The sequence below is a fragment of the Elaeis guineensis genome, chromosome 2, assembly GCF_000442705.2.
Source record: "Elaeis guineensis isolate ETL-2024a chromosome 2, EG11, whole genome shotgun sequence".
Classification (NCBI taxonomy): Eukaryota; Viridiplantae; Streptophyta; class Magnoliopsida; order Arecales; family Arecaceae; genus Elaeis; species Elaeis guineensis.
In genome coordinates this window covers 61,055,809-61,065,003 of record NC_025994.2, presented here as the reverse complement: position 1 = coordinate 61,065,003, position 9,195 = coordinate 61,055,809, and positions in this window count along the sequence as shown.

Here is a 9,195-nt window from a genome sequence, read left to right as displayed (position 1 = left end):
CGCAGAGGTCGACTCATGGATCGACTCATGCCTTGGGGGTCGACTCATGGGTCGACTTACAGGGTGTGCCAAGTCTATGCTGGCCAGGAAATTTAGCGTGCCAGTCATCTCATGTGCCATGAGTCGACTCATGGGTCGACTCATGATTTTCAAACATGCATATCTTTCAAAATACAAGTCCAAAAATAATAAAATTTTCACCAATGGATAACAAATCTTTTGTTCTATCATTTGATACTTTCAAATCAGGGTTTAGATAAAATTATGATTTTGCCCTTGAGGAGCAATAAGTCTTTTTCAAGTGAGAAATATTAGTACCCCTTCAACTGCTTTGTAATCATCAAAATCAATCTAAGGAGCAACAACCGTCCCCGCAATAAGTTTTACTGCCCCACCGTCGACGCCGACCGCTTCTGGTCCCTCAGTCCCGACGACATCAAGGATCCCGCCACAGCTTGTGACGACAGCTCTGCCCTCTTGATCGATGTCACCCCATCTTGCTACTCTAAAATTCTCAGGTAGAACGCCTTCACCGGCTGTCTCCGTTATTAAACCCCTGTTGTTGAAGGAATTCTCCCTCGAGACCCCTTTGAAGCGACGGGAATCTTCAGCGGCCACTCGATGATCGGAGAACTTGCAGACTGCTATTTTCCTCCTTGCCCTCCTCCAAGCCTGTGACATCCTCTTGAGGATGGCCTCCGAGGTGGAGGCCCTTGTGGGGGAACCCCTTAGAGAGGAATTGGGGGGCTGGAGACGGCAATGACCGACGTGGAGGATGCTCGGAGTTGGCAGGGGCACCGATGGAGTGGCTGAGTAGCTAAGCTCTCAGGCGAAGGAAGGGTGTCGTCCTTCAGGCGAGGTAAAGCACCCGAAGGAAGGGTGGGGGGTTTAAATAGGTAGCGGATATCAGTGCAATTATGGTGGCGAGTGTCCCTAGACCAACCGGTGCTCACCACGTGTCCCGCGTGTCCAACTCGCCGCTACCGAGGGTTGACTGTTTGCAAACTTTCATGGCGCGATGCTTGGGATCACGTCCCGATGGGGGTTTCGAAAAGACTCTTCGGGTCACCCTAATCAAAAAAAGGGCTCCGACATGCATGCATTAAATGCTGACATATCCAAGGATGGTTGCGTGCGGACGACAGGGGGAGAACTTCAGCTGCGACAACCTCTCCGTACTTCCTTCATTCGAAATTCAAACTCGGAAGTGGGGGGACTGGTGTTGGGTATAAAATTCCCTCGATCGAAGTTCTTGGTGGGATCGACCCTCTGTACTTTCGACTACTGTTGGTGAACTCCCATCGCTCCGTCCACGACTTCTGCTGCAAGGAAGACTCCGCCCGGACTCCTACGGAGCCGGGCTCCATCCACGACTTCTGCTGCAAGGAAGACTTCGCCCGGACTCCTACGGGAGCAGGGCTCCGTCCATGATTTTTGCTGCAAGGAAGACTCTGCCCGGACTCCTACGGGAGCCGGGCTCCGTCCATGACTTCTACCGCAAGGAAGACTCTGCCCGGACTCCTACGGGAGCCGGGCTCCGTCCAAGATTTCTGCTGTAAGGAAGACTCCGCTCAGACTCCTACGGGAGTCGGGCACCATCCACGATTTCTGCTACAAGGAAGACTCTGCCCGGACTCCTACGGGAGCCGGGCTCCGTCCATGACTTCTGCCGCAAGGAAGACTCCATCCGAACTCCTACGGGAGCCTGGCTCCGTCCATGATTTTTGCTGCAAAGAAGACTCTGCCCGGACTCCTACGGGAGCCGGGCTCCATCCACGACTTCTGTTGCAAAGAATACTCTGTCCGGACTCCTACGGGAGCCGGGCTCCGTCCACGATTTTTGCTGCAAGGAAGACTCTGCCCGGGCTCCTACAGGAGCCGGGCTCTGTCCATGACTTCTGCTGCAAGGAAGACTCTGCCCGAACTCCTATGGGAGCCGGGCTCCGTCCATGACTTCTGCTGCAAGGAAGACTCTGCCCAGACTCCTACAGGAGTCGGGCTCCATCCACGACGTCTGCCGCAAGGAAGACTCCGCCCGGACTCCTACGGGAGCCGGGCTCCGTCCACGACTTCTGCTGCAAGGAAGACTCCGCCCGGACTCCTACGGGAGTCGGGCTCCATCCACGACTTCTACTGCAAGGAAGACTCCACCTGGACTCCTACGGGAGCCGGGCTCCATCACCAACTTCAACTGCTGGTAAGCCTTGTCCGGACTCCTACAGGAGCCGGACTTTGCCTTTGATTTCAATTGCAGGAAGACTCCGCCCGGGCTCCTACGGGAGCCGGACTCCGCCTATGACCCCAACTGCAAGTAGACTGCATCCGGACTTCTACGAGAGTCAGACTCTGTCTTCTATTTCGATGGTGGGAAGACCTCGCCCAAACTCCTATGGGTACCGGACCTCGCCACCGACTCCAACCAAACTTCGGCCGACAAGTCTGGACCCCCTGACAGGCCGTATTAGCAGCCACTATTCTGCTCCACTACCTGTGACGGACCCTACGTAGCTCCATTACTCCCTGATAGGCCATATTAATGGCCACGACTCTGCTCCACTCCCTGTGGCAGACCCTGTGTAGCTCCATTACTCCCTGACAGGCTGTATTAACGGCCACGACTCTGCTCCACTCCCTGCGACGGACCTTGCGTAGCTCCATTACTCCCTGACAGGCCGTATTAACGGCCACGACTCTACTCCACTCCCTACGGCGGATTCTGTGCGATTCTACCACTCCCTGATGAGTCACGACAGTGGATGCCGATATACTCCCCATAACTGATTCCACGTGGCGAGCCACGGCGATAGCCACGATCCCGCTCCACTACCCTCCGCAATAAATTCTTCCTGGTTCTGGGTGGCCCACGACCAGACGGTTTCAGGCGTCACTATCAATTTGTTGCCCCCTCCATCTATAAAAGGGGAACCCAGATATGTTATTATATAAGCTCTTATTTTTACCTAGAAACTCTGCTAAAATTTTCGTTCGAGCGCTCCATTCTTGTTGAGGCAGAGAACTGATTTGAGCGTCGGAGGGTCTTGCCGGAGCAATCCCACCTCCGGTTTAGACTTCTTTTGCAGGTCCCGACGGCGACCGTGACTCCCTCGACTCCAGCCTCTCCGGTGCAAGCGGATTTTTGCACCAACAGGGTCCTTGGCTAATTTCCATATGTGTGTGACCCATTGGGTTCCACATCAAGTCAGTAGTAGGTTTGGGTATAAGTTGACTAAATTTGATTAGATTTCAATCTAATCGATTTAGGTCCAATCGAGCTAATCCGAGTTCGATAATTAGAATCATTTCTAATTGGCAATCGAATTAAACTCTTTAATTCAATCAAAAATCTACAAGTCAAGATTGACGTCTAGCAATATATCATGACTATCTAGAAAATATAAAATTTGATAAAAATACCAAATCTATCCTTCAATGGTAAATGATCCTGCAATTCAATCCTTCGATCATCCTTGCACCCTGAATATGTTCATGAGTATGGAATTATGTCAAACTCAAATACATATTCATATCAATTCTCAATTAACCAATAATGACTCTAATGAAGAAGCATTAGAAACTCTTTCTAATCTTCTTCCTGCTTTTGGCCAAAAGACTTTTCTGAGTCATCTAGGATTGAGAATACACAAGATACGATCTTCTCTTACTAAGAGTGATCGATTCCATATTGACCTACTCACAACCTTCATACACACTCCACCATATCTAGAGCACTCCATACATATCTTAATATCATGCCTGGATATGAACCAAAATATTGATTCATGTGCACAAGATTCCATGATGGTTTCAGGTCTAAGGATTACTTGCACAACTTCCACTTAGAGAATCATCTTTAACATGCAAATAAGACTTCCATTGATGTTCTCTTTCATCGAGTCAAATCAGTAGACTTATTTCTTAAATGAGCACCCACATCCTTGTATTAGTGTCTCACACAAGTGGCTAGTGAGATCTGCCACCCTCTCCATTGAGCATGCATAGGATGTGCCAGTCTATCTGAAATATTGATCCCCGACTCAATGCTCCTACGATCAGAAATATTTAAGATTAGGATTTTAAAATTTTAGGTCTCACTAGCATGATCCATTTATGTCTCCTAAAATCATTATCCTAATCTTTGGGGTTCATCATAATCTTAGGCATATTAAGATGCAGCTAATATGATGAATCAATATCTCAAATAATAAATATCATTTCATGAGTTGAAAAATTTTAAAGAAAGTTCCATCGCAACACACTTACGATTGGCTTATAGGGCACTCTTCTTTCAATCTCCCACTTGCACTAAAGCCAATCACCTTTGTATCTCATACTATTGGAGCACGATCTTGGCTCCTCCCACGGACCTTTGGTGCAGCAGAACCAGCAGCGAATAGATCTGGAGTCATCTGGACATGATTCAAGGCCCTTGACAAAATCAGCCTGGTTGCTGTCTTCTTCGTCAGCCTTTCGTTCCAGATGAAGAACGCCTTTGAAACTACCTCTAAAAAATCCAAGATCTGGTACCCAACTAGATCAGACCCGGACCGAGGTTTTCCAATTTGCATATCTCAAATTGGGGCATTCTAGATGGGGAAGAAGATAGATGGAAACAGACCTCATAGATCTGTCCTGCTGCAGCCTTTCCTGTAGATCTGTTGATGGAGATCTCACCTGCACCTCAAACGATCTCAGATCAACTCCAGATCTGAGAGGACTTGTACCAACCTCTTCTCAAGAGATTTCAGGTCCTGAACTTGATGTTTGGGTGACTGCAAGAGAGGGGAGAGAAGAAATGGCTGGCGGCTGCAAGGGGGAAGGGGCTGGCGCCTCTCTTCCTTTCTTTCCTTTTATGGACTGGCAGCAAGAAACCCTAGGGTTTCTTTCTCCTGGGGTGTGGAAGATGGCTGGAGAGAGAGGGTGAAGAGAGAGAGAGACTTGGGAGAAAGAGTTGTCTATTTTCTTAGCTTAATCAAACCTATACAAGTACATGTATATATAAACACCGAGTCAAGTGACCCAAACCCAAAACTCCATTGACCAACTCTATGGGAGATTAGGTTAACCCAAGCCCATGTACACCCATGACTCGACCTAATCTCAACTCTTCTGGGCCCAGACCTGGCCCATAAAGAGTTGGTCCTTTGAGGCCCACATAACCTAGACCTCAAGAACCCGAAAGGCCCACAGCCTTTCAACCTAGGGCCCAACTAGCCCTAGAGTCTCCATGAAGCCCTCATGAATGATGGACCTTGGCCTTAGCCTTGGTCCCCTGGGCCTTGGGCACACTACCTGGATCACAACAATCTCCACCTTGGTATCCCAAGGCCTCAACCAGCTCCACTCTGTCCATCAGCCGAATCAGCTCAACACATCTATGAAAGCTGTCCCGTGGAAGTACCTTCGTAAGTGCATCAGCTGGGTTCTCCTTGGTGTGTACCTTTACCAGCTCCACCTCACCATCCTCCACAAGCTCCCTGATCCGATGACATCGAATGTCGATGTGCTTTGTCCTTGCATGATAGACTGAGTTCTGTGCTAATAGAAGTGCACTCTGGCTGTCACAGTGCACTCTAATGGCCTCCTGAGTAAGGCCCATCTCCATCAACAAATCCTTCAGCCAAATTGCCTCTTTAGCTACTTCTGTCAGCCCGATGTACTCCACCTCTGTAGTGGGTAGGGCCGTGATAGGCTGCAGACTCGATCTCTAAGAAATAGGACCTCCATATAGGCTAAAGATGAAGCCTGTCGTAGACCTCCGGTTATCCACATCTCCATCGAAGTCTGCATCTACATAACTGCCAATCAGCCCTTGAGCCTCTCTGGATATGTCAGAGTATCCCACTGCACCTCCTCGCTATCCGTAGCAGATGCCAACTCCAACTGAACCTGCCAGGTATCTGAATATCCACTTCAGAGCTCTCCAGTGCTCCCTGCCAGGCTGCGCCATGAACCTGCTAACTTGACTCACTGCATGAGCGATGTCTGGCCTACAATAGACCATCGCATACATCAAACTCCCAACTCCTGAAGCATAAGGGACCTTCTCTATCTCCTGAGCCTCCACCTCAGTCTGTGGTGCCATGGTCTTCGAGAGTCTAAAGTGACCGGTAAGTGGCAGCTCCACTAGCTTTGCTCCCTTCATCCCAAACCTCTCTAAGACCTTTTGTATGTAGCCCCCCTGAGATAGATGCAGCACCCTCTAGGCTCGGTCTCTGAAAATCTCCAAGCCTAGGATCTTCCTTGCAGGGCCCAAATCCTTCATCTCAAACTCTCGAGATATGGATGCCTTCAGATCTTGCACAACCTTCCTACTCTTGCATGCTATAAGCATGTCATCTACATACAAGAGTAGGAACAACCTAGAACCATCCTCAAGAGATTGAACATAAATACAGGGATCAAACTCGCACCTGAAAAGTCCAATGCTGCGCACATAGGAGTCGAACTGCTTGTACCATTGCCTCGACGACTGCTTCAGCCCGTACAGCGACTTCTGCAACAGACAAACCTTTCCCTCTGATCCTGGATCCCTGAAACCGAGTGGCTGCTCCATGTAAATCCTCTCCTCCAAATGCCCATGGAGGAACACCGTCTTGACATCCATCTACTCCAGCTCTAAATCCTGAGCTGCTACGATGCTCAGCAATGCTCTGATGGAAGTGTGTCTGACGACGGGAGAGAAGACCTCACTGAAGTTGATGCCTTCTTTCTGGGAGTATCCCTTGGCCACTAACCTCGCCTTGAATCTGATACCTCCCTACTTTGAAGGCCCTTCCTTGTGATTGTAGACCCATTTTGCAGCCAATGGGCCTCTTCCCCTGTGGCAACTGCACCAATCACCACGTCTGGTTCTTGTGGAGAGACTGCATCTCCTTGACATTGCCTGGACCCACCGCTCTCTATCCTAGCTCTCAATAACCTCTGATATGTATATAGGTCTCCATTCGCTATCACCAGGGTATATGACAGCGTCTCCTCGAAGACATATCGGTCTGGTTGCCTGATGGTCCTCTTGGGCTTGTGTAGGGCAACACCGATATCAGTCCTCGGTCCAGCTCGCTCCTGCTGGACCTTTCCACCTCGATCATCCGTCTGATTCCTCTCCACCTGTGGAGACACCTTAGGTAGGTTCTCCATCTGAATGTCATGTCCTCCCATAGTACCTGCAAGAGGCAAAATAAAAGAGGTAAGCTGTCCAGCAGCGCCCTGCTGGACCTCCTCCTGCTCCTGCTGCTCCTCCATGCCTGCTTGCCTCCGTAGGACTGACTCCTCATCAAAAGTCACATCCTGACTAATGATGACATTCTTTTCCAAGGGATCCCATAGCCTGTATCCCTTGACTCCTCGCGGATAGCCTAGAAACACCACCTTGCATGATCTGGCATCTAGCTTGCTCCGTTCACCAGCTCCAATGTGCACATAGGCCGTGCACCCAAATACCCATAGATGGCCCAGCCCAACTGTCCTCCCAGACCACACCTCCTCTGGAAGCCTGCCATCCAACCTGGTGTGAGGTGACCGATTAACCAAGTAACCCGCTGCGTCAACTGTGTCAACCCAGAACTCCTTTGGAAGCCCTGCCTGCAGCCTCATGCATCGTGTCTTTTCCAAAAGTGTTCTGTTCATCCTCTCGGCCACCCCATTCTGCTGTGGAGTCTCCCTAATTGAGAAGTGTCTCCTAATCCCACACTCCTCACAATAGTCCTGGAACTCTCTGCTGGTGTACTCTCCGCCATTGTTTGACCTCAGACACTTCACGCTCCTCCCCTACTCCTCCACCTCAGCTCTCCAGATCTTGAACTTCGTGAAGACCTCTGACTTCTCTCTCATGAAGTAAATCCAGAGCTTCCTTGAGAAATCATCAATCAGGGTCATGAAGTATCTGGCCCCATTCCTAGATAAAACTGGGGCTGGTCCCCACACATCTGTGTGTACTAACTCCAGAGGGGCTGCACTGCGGGCTGTACTGATGTTGAACTGAACTCTCCTCTGCTTTCTCATCTGGCAAGGCTCACAGATCTTCTCTATAGCACCATCCTCTAGATCAGAGATGAGTCCTCTCCTGCTCAACACCCTCAGCCCCCTGTCACCCATGTGGCCTAGGCGGTAGTGCCACATCCTGTAAGTCCCCTCCTGATCCTATGCTGCAGCTGCTGCATCAGACTCTTCGGTCACCAAAGATCCCTCCATGCGATAGAGGTTATTGTCCAACCTCCTGCCTCTCATCACTACCATAGCTCCATTGGAGATGTTCAGTACTCCGCTTCTAGCCCTAATGCTGAAGCTGTATCTACTGCACTCCAAGTAGCCTAGTGACACCAGATTCTTTTCCAGCTCTGGGATGTGCTTTACATTTATCAATGTCCTCACAATCCCACCAAACATCCTCACCCTGACTGTCCCTATCCCAGCCACCTTGCACGGATGATTGTCGCCTAGAGTCACTGATCCCTCATCTTTCTTGGTGTATGTAGCAAACCAAGACCTGTGTGGTGTGTAGTGATGTGAGCACGCAGAGTCTAGTGTCCACTCCTCTATGTATTTCCTGTGACCATCTGATACCACAAGTAGATCATCCTCCACCTGCTGCCCAGCAACTGCACTCACTGATTCTGAGCCACTTCTTTCTCCCTTCTTGCTCTTCCAAAGTGGACATTCTCGCTTGAAGTGCCCGAACTCGTTGCACTTGAAGCATTTCACCTCTTTCTTTCCCTTCCTGGACTTGGACCGCCCCCTGGACTTGCTTCTGCCTCCGCCTCTACCTATCCTCTACCCTACTGCCAAACCCTCCTGGGGAGCCCGATCTCTGGTCAACTTTTTCCTCTGCTCATTCGACCTCAGTACCGAGACCATGTTCTCATACTCTAGAGTCTCCTTGCCGTAGAGCAGTGTAGTCACCAAAGAATCATATGATCCGGGCAGCGAACATAGAAGCAATAGAGACTTATCCTCCTCATCCAGCTTCACCCCGATATTCACCAACTCCATGCACAACTGGTCGAACCTCTGAATGTGGCCAATCACATCAGATCCCTCCTGCATCCGAAGACTGTACAACCTCTTCTTCAGCATCAGCTTGTTGCACATATTCTTCCCCATGTACATGGTATGCAACTTTGACCAAAGGCCCTTCGGGGTCTTTTCTTCCAGCACCGAATACAACGCCGCATCTGCCAAAATCCTCTGATCACCGAG